Raw genomic sequence first — 9,098 nt, 5'->3', positions numbered from 1 at the left:
TAGAACTGAAATCATCATCATCATCAGCTCACACACACACACACACACACACATATCATCATCATCAGCTCACACACACACACACACACACACATATCATCATCATCAGCTCTCTCTCTCACACACACACACACACACACATCATCATCATCCTCAGCTCACACACACACATCATCATCATCATCAGCTCACACACACACATCATCATCATCATCAGCTCACACACACATCATCATCATCATCAGCTCACACACACATCATCATCATCCTCAGCTCACACACACACATCATCATCATCCTCAGCTCACACACACATCATCATCATCATCAGCTCACACACACATCATCATCATCATCATCAGCTCACACACACACATCATCATCATCATCAGCTCACACACACACACATCATCATCATCAGCTCACACACACATCATCATCATCATCAGCTCACACACACACACATCATCATCCTCAGCTCACACACACATCATCATCATCCTCAGCTCACACACACATCATCATCATCATCAGCTCACACACATCATCATCATCATCAGCTCTCTCTCTCTCACACACACACACACCATCATCATCATCATCAGCTCACACACACACACATTGTCATCATCAGCTCTCGTACACACACACACACATACAAATACTCACATACATACAGACACACACATACACAAACACACACACGCATACATACATATACACACACACAGACACACACACACAGACACACACAGACACACTAACGCACACGCACACACATTCGTGATAGTCTTGACTATCGTAACATTGTAACTTAACATTGCAACTTTTGGTCGAAGGATCGAGATCTATCGGGTAATTTGACACAATCTGATCTTAAGTAGTGCAACACACGCACACGATTTTCCGTATCTTTTCTTTGAAGTTTGATCAGGTACGTGCCCTTTTGAAATCGATGTGGACACACCATGGCCTGCTTAGACAAAAAGCTTTCTCGCTTGAGTGGGTTGCTTGATATCTGAGCTGTATTTCAATCAGTCGATTTGGCGCAAGCCATTTCTCACAGCGCCTACACTTGTGAAGAGCAGCAAAACCATACGTGCGTCTATCCACTGTAAGAAAAACAACAGCCACACATCTTTTTGATGTTATGATTTTCAGCATTTTCAACGAATCTAAAATCAACTTTTTGGAATATGGGCGATTCTAGTGCAGAAAAAAACCCATACATTTTTATCCAATTCCTATCCTGAACCATCGTGAATCCTACACTGTGTCCAACCTACCACTGTTCGAGCTACATGTATGACAACCACGCACCACTCTGAGGCCGTCCAGCTGACTGATAATGATGTTGGGGGGAGACTATTGAACACAGGATAACATATAGGAAAAGCATCGTAATCCCGCAACCCTCTCAGCGCATGTTCCAGGTTAGAAGTACTACAGTGACACGTTCATAACATTTGAAACCCGAGGCAGTATATATCAGTACCACCCACTTCCCACTAGATAGAGGCTGCGACAGCGCTGCAACAAATATTTGACAGATTGCTTAACGGAATTCATAGATAAAGAAGAGGTTTTATATAAAGACAACTCAAAATCTACATCTAGATAAAATCTTTATATTCTGACGTATAGGAAGACAAAAACACCTCCGCACGCAGACACCTTTTTGTTGTTGTCATCATAAATGATACTTTTACATCTTGGATCATGTTCCAATTATAAAATCAAGAGTCAATCAGATGCAATCTTGGTCGCTGCACGGTCACTCAACTACGGCCGTATAGTGGAAAGGGGGTTTCAAAATGGAGAGCCTTATGCCTTTAGGGCTTTTTTTTGCCTGCTGCGTCACAGAGACAGGACTACAGCTAAATTTCCATCGTTACGTATTCCTTGTCCCCAAACCAACGACCAGATCTGTCCGAGGGACTAGGCAGGCATTTGTCGGGTTCAGAACGTTTTGTGCAGCGTGCGCCAAGCGGAATTGAGATTCCCATTTTTATGGTAGAGGAAGAAAAACAAATAGTTTTAATGACTAGACGGTGATAGATAACACTTAAGAATTAGGGTACACCAACCGATTTTAGAAAAAAAATACTCCTGGCGTTGATGGGCACGCTTTATGATCAGAGAGCCATCTCTGCCAGGTAAGCGTAACCCACGCATGCACGCACGCACACACGCACCTACGTACGTACTTTGAGTTGAGATCCCTTGTAGAGTTCTCCTCCATCCGATGATTTAAACCGGCAAATTGACGGAATGATCAAAAGGCGCTACAGGAAGTACCGTAGACACTTTTCACGTGAAGTGGTTTCGTCGCCAACAGGGCTCACCAAGAGTAAAGGCGCCTTGTCGAAACTACAAGAAACTAAGCAATGCCCAAGTACAAAGTCTTCATGAATACATTTACCACGAAAGTCACGCATTGTAGACTCAAGCAGTAAAACTTCAGGAAGTTCAAGTCGCAGGTATCTTTATCTTGATATCTTTACGTTCTGACGTATAGGAAGACAAAACCTTCAGGAAGTTTAAATCGTAGGTATCTTTATCTTGATATCTTTTTATTCTGACATATAGGAAGACAAAAACACCTTCGCACGCAGCCACCTTTACGGCGTCATCATATCAAACAACAAAAGACGATATTAACATTTAGAGTGGAGATATGTGCCTGGACGCACACCTGCCATCCATTCGGGCATGAGCCGTGTCCGCCGGCTACGGGTGTCTATTCAACGGCCGAGCCAGACAGCGCACTTCACAGGTTTACACTTCGATTTTACGCCTTGGCCTGGGATAGTGGGGTGATACTGAGAGGGAACGTGTTCTGAAACGTAAATGACAAGTCAATGCACGTAAAGTTAATGGTGGAATATCGTAGATAAAAAGGCGTTTGTTCCTGATATATGTTAAAGTAACACCTCTGACCACTCGGACAACCACAAGTCTCTTACATATGCCTCCAGGCGACTGTACAGAAAACAAAAGAATCTACAGTCTGTGTAAGTGTATGTGTGTGTGTACGTGTGTTTGTGTGTGTGTTTGCATGTGAATTTCTCTGTGTGTGTGTGTGTGTTTGTGTGTATACATGTGTGTGCATATGTGTGAAAAATCATCCCTGTCCCTGGTACTGAAGGACCATCCCTATCCCTGGTACTGAAGAATCATTCCCGTCCCTGGTACTGAAGAACCGTTCCTGTCCCTGGTACTGAAGGACCAGTCCTGTCCCTGGTACTGAAGGACCAGTCCTGTCCCTGGTACTGAAGGACCATTCCTGTCCCTGGTACTGAAGAACCATTCCTGTCCCTGGCACTGAAATACCATTCCTGGCCCTGGTACTAAAAGACCATCCCTGTCCCTGGTACTGAAGAACCATTCCTGTCCCTGGTACTGAAGGACCAGTCCTGTCCCTGGTACTGAAGGGCCATGGTACTGAAGAACCATTCCTGTCCCTGGTACTGAAGGACCATTCCTGTCCCTGGTACTGAAGAACCATTCCTATCCCTGGCACTGAAATACCATTCCTGGCCCTGGTACTGAAAGACCATCCCTGTCCCTGGTACTGAAGAATTATTTCAGCACCAGACTTTGTACACTTCGAAGTCTAGCTACTAAACACTAGAATTCCATCCAACGGGTTTTCACCTTTTTTCATTAAAAGTTTCGTCAATAGATACAAGAAGTTGTACTTAACAGTCTCTAACCCCGGAAGCCCCGAAATCACCATGTCGACAGACCTGACAGGATATGTAGATTCCGACCCCGGGGATCTTCCATCGGAATATCAAACCTGACTCTTCAAAGAGGTTGTTTAAGACGAAGTAAATGGTTGTGCGTCAAACCCTCCTCCAGCTCGCTCACTTGACTGCACTCCCAGACCCACTGACGTCATAGGAATACAGATTAGCGTCACGGGAGTTTCGGGATTAAATGGTTTGAGAGCGGGGAGACGGATTTCCAGGAAATTCGCATGAAGTTTTTTCTTCTTCAATTTTTTCTTTATTGAATTTTCAGACAGCTAGGTGATCACCTGTAATTTTGAAGAAAATAAAAAGTTTGTAAAGTTGCGACGTTAAAGTTGAAGTGATGCGTGGGGAGGGGGGTGATTCCCTTTAGCCTGTGATCCTTTTGTCAATTCCTAGAAAAATTAGTCAATTCCAAGAAAGCATGAATACCCCACAAATTCTTGAATGTGTCATTCGTCTGTCTGTTTGATCCATTGTTTCTGTAGAAGAATGCATAATACAATTCCCAAGTATCAATGTCTATCTTTACAAAGAGAAGGGGTCCTTCCCGGTGTGAGACTTAAAAGAATGCAGTCTTAAAATGAATGAGTCTGCTCCATATTCTGGAGAAGGTCGAGGCTATGGTTGGCTTTGTGTGACAGGCGCTTTATGGAGAAGTCATGCTGTTTCCGTGTTTCTCACTCCGTAACCTCGAATGGCCGCCAAAAGGAAAAAAAAGAACATTCATGCTTATTGATTGAAAGTCCAAGAAAACTCCTAAAGCCCCCCTCTCACTGAACCCGAGGCACGCTGGCGGCGTCGCTGCGGCCGATCAAATTGACAAAGCACTCAACGAATGTCTTCGACAAAAAACGAATCTTTTAAAGCTTTGTGTGTTTTGTTGTCTTTTTGGTCATACGTTTTAAATGATATCAAAACCCTTAAGCTGCCAGTCCCGGTTTTATCAGGGATACAGAAACATGCCTTGTGTGCTGCACCCGGTTATAACCGGGATAGGGTATTCTCCAGAAGAAAACAGCTTCGCGTGCGTGTAGCGCTCGAAGCCCGGAAGTTAGGGGAAATGGGCCGCCGGCTGTTTCACGGGTTTCGTGAGGGAGGTCAGGGTTCAAACCTTTTTGATCTTTACTTGTCTAAAAAAATTACAAAGACACAGATTATGCTCTCTTTATAAAATCAGGGCATATAACAACAATCGAATGACGTTAATTTGGGGAACTTTGATTACCCTATGTAAAAGATTAAGCTTGACAGCATAATCTGATATTCAATTATGGCCTCCACCTCTCCAGACGATGTCATGTAGGCTGTAAGTTTGCCTGATACCCAAGTTTAAAGTCGTCTGTCGATGTTAAGCAGGTAAAAGCTGATTGGCGACCTACAAAAATAATTATACATGATGTCCTGGTCGATTATGCCGACAGTTGTGGTCCGCAGATCTTCAACCGATGTTATACTGGGTTATAAGTTTGCCCTAGAAAGTTTCCTGTCGATACAAAAAATGTAGATTAGTGAAGCTAATAAGTGACCTGAATTCATGAAATACATAGTTTCCTTGCATATTATGTCGATAAAATTGATTTCAGTGTCTGCACGCTGTTGTTGTCCGCAGTCTAGAACGGAATACAAAAGACTGCAAAATCTCCGGGTGACCTTATTTGCTTTTTAATTGCACCAGGCATGGAACTCTCAAAGCGACTTTGATAACTACATGTAATTGGTACCAATATATTATATTGAAGCAGATGATTCTATTCGCCTGGATATCAAAGAAAAAGTAGGCATGGATATCAAGAAAAGGGAATTGATTTCTCAGATGGCCGTGCCAGGGGACGTAGTCTACAATTTCTTCCACCTCTCTGATTCGCTGTCTGACAGTGTTTCTCTGAAAAACAAATTAATTGGACTGAAGAAGCCGACCATGCTGTGCTGTCCACTCGGTCACAGCTGGAACGGAAATTTGATTTCTCTCTTGAGTAGCGTTTCCTGGCGACTTCAAATATTTTTCCGGCCGATGTCATTAAATGATGACAATGTTGGCGTAATGACTTGCAGGGACGTCCAATTTACGTTTCTTTCATGTCAATTGCTACTACCAATTACGACGATGAAAGTTTCATATATAATGTCACAAAAGTAGGTGCCCTATTTTATGTCCGCTTCAACATCGCAAAATAAAACCCCAATCTATGAGATAGGAGTTACAGAAACTATGTTGGAGGAAAAGTTAGTTTGGATTTTCTTGATAATATGATGCAACAATGATGCAAGGTATCTTGTAATAGTTTTATCTAATCATACGTAGTAATTCATTCTTTTTCAGTATCAAAATGAGATACAGTAATGCGTGAATTTCATCAATACGTACGGGTAGGTAAAAATGTTTCGCCGAAACGTCAAACAGAGCTACGTGAACTTGGGAAAAGAAGTATATGACGGCAAGCGTAAGGTGTTATTGCATGACGTGTCAAAAGGAGGTGCTAGTGCCAACTGGATATAAACTACGCACAAAAAGTTTGGAAACTTTACTTTGGTTGATCATATTTCTGTTGTTTCTTGATCAATTTCAATGCATTATATATCGTTGAAAAGCCTGTGTAATCTCCTTTTCTATGATACCCAACTCACTATAATTGCTATCTCATGGAGCGAGCACCAGGCCTGCTTACGCGAGTGGGTTGTAGAAAAAAAGTGCCCAAATTTCTAGCTATGCTTGTGTCCAACACTCAGCGCCGCGCCAAATCCATTTGTGGTGGTGTCGTCCGCATCGTGCATGGAACGGTGTTAGAGGAATGTTATGTTCACAGCTACAGTTGAGATTAAATTTATTTCGACTGTTGGAAGGGTAAATGAAAGTGTGGGCAACGAGGAGAACCCTACGCTTACTGTTGCACAGACTGACTGATTGTTTTGTTGGAGTCAGTGTCATGGTGAGGGGCAGTACAACGTTGACTGCCAGAAAAACCAGGCTAATCATCCTAAGCAACCTCGATGTGTCAAGACATAGAGACACCTTTCTCAATCCAGTCACATTTCCAAGATCCTTACCTCTGCCATATGCAAGATCTGCAAGATGATGGTGCACGTCCATACAGAATGAAAGTCATTTCAGACCACCTCCAGGATGCAGGAATACAGAGGATAGAATGGCCCTCCTGCAGCCCAGATCTCAACACAATTGAACACAGTCTCAGACTCTGTGATCACTGATCAGCTTGGGCGAGCTGTGCATTCAAGAACGATCAACAGAACAACACTGGTCGACCTACGACTACTCCTTGTGGAAGAATAGCCAGGGGTCGCGTAACAAAACTTGTGACAAGCATGAGGAGGATGTGCCGGGCTGTGGTGATAGTGCATGGCTTGTGTACACCGCCGCATTTTCATATTCGTTGGTATACATGCTGTACGCGTTCAGAGGAACTTTTGTGCGATGCTTGTACACAATTTGATGGTTGCTTGTTCCTATCTCGAGTTGAATAAACCGCACACACTTTACCAGATTGGCAATGTTAAGGCAAAATTAATGTAACGTTAGAATGTAAGACTTAGGTTTAGGGTTTTTATAGAGCGGGTGCAATGTTTGCAAGAACACGGGAACTGTTCGTGCAAGAATTTTGTCTCACTGAAAACAATAGGCGAGTGCACACGGCTCGCGGGAAAAAGTGCTTGCGTTTAAACTTTTCAAAGTACACCAGCAAGACATTTAGAAACAACCCATAGTATACTGACACAGAGGTTTTTGAAAGTTGTGTGTGTTACATTTGTCCACTAAATTGTTGTTCACAATGGCCAAAATGACACGAACGCATTTTCAAATCCGTTGGCATGTATGCTGTGCGTGTTTAGTGGTACTTGTGTGCGATACTTGTACACAATTTGATGGTTGGCTGTTCCTATCTCGAGTTAAATTAACCACACACGCTTTATCAGATTGGCAATTGACAAAATAAATGTAACGTTAGGATATAAGACTTAAGGTTTAGGGTTTTTACAGAGCGGGTTCAATGTTTATATGAACACGGAAACTGCTCGTGCAATGATTTTGTCTCGTTCTATAATGCTTACGTTTAAACCTTTCAAAGTACACCAGAAAGACCTTGAGAAATAATCCGTAATATACTGAGGTTTTGAAACTTTGGTGTGTTACATTTGTCGACTAAATTGTTGTTCACTTTTGCCAAAACGACACCGCCGTATTCTCAAATCCGTTGGTACGTATGCTGTGCGCATACCACGGAACATTATATTTAATGCATACTTAAGCGACAAGATTAACTAAAGATATCTAAATTTTTAAGTTGGCTTTCCGCTGTTCGTTAAGATGATGTAAAGATATGCTTTACCCATGTAGGGGAACATTAGATTTAATGCATCCTTAAGTGACATTAAAGATTGCGTAAAGATATATACATGTACATTTTTAAGTTGTCTTTACGCTGTTCGTAAAGATAGTGTAAAGATGGACCTATAGTTTTGGCATTTAATACGTCTTAAATGCGGCTTAAAGGTTACTTAATCTTGTTCCAATGTTTACGCTTCATTTACGAATCTAATTAAGCATGCTTAAGTACCCGATTTCGTGCGGTGATCGTTACGCCAACACGACCCCACTGCGCTGTATGACAAGCCGTAATAAACGTAAGAATGGGACAGCACGTCGTCTGATGAGTTGCCAGGCAACGACACCGATCAAGGCGATTATTATTTGGCTCGTGGAAATTAGCTTTTGTGTTATTTTCTTCGTCACAGCAAAAATTGAAAAGTTCAAAATATTACTGAGTCTGAAGAAAGGTTTGATGAAAACGTACAAGTATTACTTGTTCTATAGACTTTGTCGTACATACTTTGATGTTCTATATTACTCCCTAATGGTGTATCAGGGATTTATTTAAAGAAATATTAGGGACATTTTTCATATGAAGTGAGATTGTACCTAAGTTAAAGGCAACACACCAATGGACTTTATTTCAACTTTACAACAGTTCTCCAAAGCGTTTGTTTAAAAATGACCCGTCCATTTTAAGTGAAAATCATCAGGAGGGCATGGAACGTAAATGGCATGACTGATCCTGAAGGATAGTCAACCCGTCCCGCTAATACCCCAGCAGGTATGCAAAGCTATAAAGCGGCTACAGTATATGGAAATCTACAGCCGTTGCCAGTTTTTGTAGCGGGAGCGATTGCAAAGTGAAAGTCATGGTAAAGTCTCTGCTCGCTGCAATTTTCCTCAGTTTTAGTCATGGCATAAATGATTGAGACCTATGCCCTTTTATTTTAGTAACGTATTCTACTGAAACCCAGGCACATAACTTTACCTGCACCACGGTGACTATTAGGATC

This window comes from Branchiostoma lanceolatum, chromosome 5 (assembly GCF_035083965.1).
Source record: "Branchiostoma lanceolatum isolate klBraLanc5 chromosome 5, klBraLanc5.hap2, whole genome shotgun sequence".
Lineage (NCBI taxonomy): Eukaryota > Metazoa > Chordata > Leptocardii > Amphioxiformes > Branchiostomatidae > Branchiostoma > Branchiostoma lanceolatum.
The sequence above is the reverse complement of the archived record's forward strand: the minus strand, read 5'-3'. Positions refer to the sequence as shown.